The sequence below is a fragment of the Podarcis liolepis genome (assembly GCF_965112155.1).
Source record: "Podarcis liolepis genome assembly, chromosome: 13".
NCBI lineage: Eukaryota > Metazoa > Chordata > Lepidosauria > Squamata > Lacertidae > Podarcis > Podarcis liolepis.
In genome coordinates this window covers 16,726,142-16,730,693 of record NC_139573.1, presented here as the reverse complement: position 1 = coordinate 16,730,693, position 4,552 = coordinate 16,726,142, and the positions used below count along the sequence as shown (strand labels likewise).

The window sequence follows — 4,552 nt, the reverse complement described above, 5'->3', positions numbered from 1 at the left end:
ATTGCTAAACTTATATGAAGCATTTACTGGAATGCTAGCATACCACCACCAAAAAAAAGGTTCAAAGCTTTGAGAAGCTTTTTTAAAATCATTTTTCTCAGCAGCTAAAGGCACTAGCCAAGCACATTCCGCTTGCTGTAACTAAAAAAGTTGCAACAAGGTCGAGAACAGAGCCCATTGTCTTCGCAGACCTTGCTAAAGAACCATATTGCAACTTGATTTCTGTCCGGGAACCATGCCAAAGCACAAAAATGAAACAACTGGAACACACTGAAATCCCCTCACCCCCTCCCTTGCCAAGAGTCCACAATAGTTCCAAGACAGCCCTCTGTACATGCTCAGGGGAACACATCATAGGGCAGGACTCCTGAGGGAGGAGAAAAAAAGAAGAGATCTGGGGGGTAAAATCCAAGTGATGTCAATAAGGATGAGAATGGTAAATTAGTCCAATGGCCACTTCCGAGCAACCTGTGTGATATTTCGTGGCTCGATCATTGGCATGTAAAAACCACAATCCAGAAGAAGTCACACAACCATTTCTGCAGATACAGGAGCCCATTTGCTGTAAATAAGTCTGATGTATTGCTCCTTGTACTGCTGAGTCAAAAGTCCAAGCCCAATGAAGCGTGATGACACAGATGGGATGGTTGCTATTAGGAGGCAGCAAAACTATAATGATGTTTGGTGGTTGAAGTGGCTTCCCAGGGAAAAGGGGGGCCAATGCAGTAGGGATGAAGATGGCCTTTCAACGTGCCAGGAAACACTGGAACAGCTGTGGAAGAGCCTCTTTCATTGCAGAGGTGATTGTGATCTTGTCCGCTGGATTCTTGTGTCCCTTAAGGGCAGAAAATAGTGGAGACAGAGTGGAGGTGGGCAGGTCCAAATAACTCTTTATCCAATTCAGCTGTCCAAGAATTTGTTGTAAATCCACCAGTTTAAGATGATCAGGAAACTGTAGTTGAGGCGTGACTGGAATGGCTGCAGATGCTGTCAGCTTGTGTCCCAGGCACGTAATAGGTAAGGTCCGCTGGATTTTTTCCTTAGCCACTGTCAATCCAACAGGTTTTATCCTTTGCAGGATTTTGGGACACGGTGGAGGACAAAGCCGTGGCTAGCAGGCCGTGGCTAGCAGTGCCCACTGACTGGCAGGCTTTAAGCATATCAGCAATGGCTATATTTGATGTTGCCATTAGAGGGTGCAGCGCTTGCTTACAGTCCTCATGTGCATGATCAAAAGCAAGCTGGCGTACAATCAGTTCTTGTGCTGCCAGGTCCTGAACTTGCCGCTTGAAGGTATTATACAAGCGATCAACAAATTGTCCATAGGGCTTTGCAGGACCCTGTCTGATGCTCCCCCACTGGCCATTGCGCTCATTCCTGTCATCAGGGACAGAGGCCAGAGCCTCTTGGGCCGAGGCTGTGGTGGCTGCCCAATACATAGGATCAAGGGCCAACTGTTGGGCAATGGTAAGAAAATTGCCTCCTCCCGTCAGCCCATCGAGAACATCAGTTTGGGTCAGCATGATGGGGGCTGAGAGAGTTGGACTGTCTGAATCAAAGGCAAGCAACGGAGGAGCAGCAGGAGGAGTCTCTTGGAGGGCAGTGGAAATGGGGGGTGTGGAATGCGAAGAATGCAGAGGAGGGACGACAGGAGCCGAAGGAGGAAAAATGTCTGCCTGTTTGGGAGGCTGATAAGATGGTGCTTCTGAAGGCAGCATGAGGACTGGGAGGGGGGGCAAAGGAGCTGAAGCAGCGGCCAGGAGGAGATTTGTAGGAGTTAGGCTTGAGATAGCCTTATAAACCTTACAGGAGGCATGCAAAACTTTGACATCAATCTGAGGATGGTTTTGGAAAAATTGTCCTATTTTTTCCCAGTCTTTTAAACTATAATTCCCATTCTGAGGAAACCAGGGACAGTGAGTATCCAAGGCTTCTATAAGCGACTTGATATCAGCATCTAAGACAAGAAGGCTGTTGCTGGCCAAAAGAGATTTAAGGTCTTCAAAAAACTTTTTCTGTGGTGGAGAGAGAGACTGCCCCATAATGGCAAAAGAAAGGGGGGGTTGGGAGCACTCACCAGGGATCCACTAGGTGGATGAACGACGCGTCTGCAGCCCTTGCCGGGCGAGGTGAGAGCTGAACGTTGTAAAACAGCATGAAGTCCGAGATAAATCACACGAGGGCACCAAGGGAGCACTCACCGGGATCCATAGCGGATGAAAGACGTGTGGTGAGCGCTGAACGATGAGAAACAACGTGGAGTCCGAAGGTAGTCACACGGGGCACCAATTGTCGAGAATCCAGCTCGACATCAGTAAGAAAATCAGTAAGAAATCAGTCTCACACCAAGATGACTTGAAGAAAAAGCTTTGGCTTCAGCCGTGCCATGTTTATTGTGTGCAGTAAGAAATAAATCATCCTCCCTCCTCCAGCACTGCGCTTGCTCTGCCTGGTACTCAAAAGTAACCAAATCAAAGGAATGTAACCTTGCTTTTGCCCACAGACAAAGAGAGTGTTATGCTACGTAAGCCAATCATTAGTCTAGAATGATGTGTTCACATGCTCATCATGCTCTTAGCAATATCTCGTGCTGTAAAATCACTCTGCAATAATAAGAACTCTGCTCATGCTCTTATGTACAAGCAATCATTTTCCCACAAATGTTCTATCATGTCCTCTCTTACCTTTTCTCTAAACAGTCTCTGCAGCCTCTCTCATATGGGAGTTGCTGCATCCCCTCAATCATTTTGCTTGCCCTTTTCTGAACATTTTCCAACTCTATGGTGTCCTTTTTGAGGTGTGGAAACCAGAACTGTACACAGTATTCCAAATGTGATTGCGCCATGGATTTGCATAATGGTATTATGATATTCAGAGTTTTAAGTTCAGCTCCTTTCCTAATGATCCCCAGCATGGAATTGGACTTATTCACAGCTGCCGCACCATAGATCCACCTCTTCATCATGCTGCCTGCTGTGACCCCAAGGGTTGTGCTTCGCCTTTTCATCCTCCTCCATGGGAAACAATGGAGAGCCCCTTCCCACCATCTCTGATCCTTCAGTCTCCAAAAAGATCTGGATGTTTTGTCTCAGCTCTCCCAGCATCCTCTCCAACAGTTCACTCAGGCCACAGCTACAAACATTTGCCATTTTTATAATGCCCTGACATCCTCTGGAGAATCCTGTGAATTTTAGCCCATTGAGCTGTTAAGAAGTCTCCCACAAAATCCCTAGCTTTTTCCAACAGAGCTTCAATTCCCAGACCTCCAGGAAAATACCAATGAGCCACACAAAGCAGAGCCGTCTCATTCACTAAGCACAGTGCGGCTGGTGAGCAAAGTCCCTCCTGAGGCTGCAGTTCAGTGCATGTTCCTTTCCTGACAGGACTTTTTCTCCTGCTGGGAGATACATATCTTGGGAGGAGGAGCAGGTTTCAATCCCAGGAGATGAAGCCAGAGAGAGACAGGCTGTCCTCCCCTGAACTTCCTCGGTGGTGGAGACTTCAAGTTGTTTTGCTTTAGGGCTTCTTAACATTTCTCCTTTTCAGTTTGTACATTGTAGATAAAAGTACTTTGTAATAAATATATTTTACCAATAATATTATGTCCTTTTCATTAGGCCTGCATAAGCTTCCAGTATTCTTTCACTGAAAGGAAACAGGTATAAGAAGTCTTGAGCAATTTTTTAGACTGTTATCATGGGAATTTTTGAGACAGTTTTGGGAATTTGCCCATTTGAAAGAAATTGGAGAAATGGTCTGGAATGAGAGAAGTTCCCTGAGGTTCCTTGGGCCAGTCTCTGTCTTAAGTCTACGTCTGCTTCAAAGAATGTCTGTATAATCAAATATGTGAGAGGAGGAGCACCTTAAGGGATTCCCAACTCTTTGGATAAACATGGGAAATATGGCCAATAAAACAACAGAAAACAATAAAACAATAAAACACAAAAGGGGCTGAGGGAGGGGCAGGGGTTCTAGGAGTTGTAATTCAGCCACATCTGGAGGGCCAAAGGTTCCCCACAAGAAGAATTCATCGATCCACTAATAACACCTGGGCATTCTCTTCTTTCCCACCTCCCATGAGGCGTCTCCAGGCTTGTAAGGCAGGCGCCATCCATCCATACAAGGAGCTGAATTTTGCCACCCACACAAGGGAAAGTTATATACAGAAAATGATGTCACGAAATGAGGTCACAAAGTAAAGAAAGGAAAAATATACGAAAACAACAAGAAGAGATGAGGAAAACAACAAAGAAGGAATGGATAGAATTGTGAACATTATTTGGACAGAATTGTGAACAACAAAGCAGCAGCAATAAGATGACCGGATCCCTTTCAGAGCTCGAAACATGGGTGTGGCGTAGGAAGGTGGGGCAGACTGCCCTGGGTGTCACTCTGAAGGGGGCGACATTCGCTCCCCCCCCCCCGGCGGCCGCGCTGGCAGGCTGAGCTCTGCTCGGTTCTCTGCAGTATATAGAAGAAGCGCTGGCTGGGGATCTGGCAGCTGCGACGATCTGGCGTTTGCTCCAGCTCCTGCTTATTTTGCTGCGGGATC

The 4,552-nt window shown here is 46.6% G+C and overlaps 1 long non-coding RNA gene across 1 annotated transcript; it reads left to right on the top strand.

Moving 5' to 3' along the window:
* The first annotated feature begins 600 nt into the window (after window positions 1–600).
* Window positions 601–2,406, top strand: LOC310691213. Its single transcript, XR_014518388.1, has 2 exons — window positions 601–684; window positions 863–2,406. It is a non-coding gene; the product is annotated as an uncharacterized lncRNA (long non-coding RNA).
* The last annotated feature ends 2,146 nt before the right edge of the window (window positions 2,407–4,552 follow it).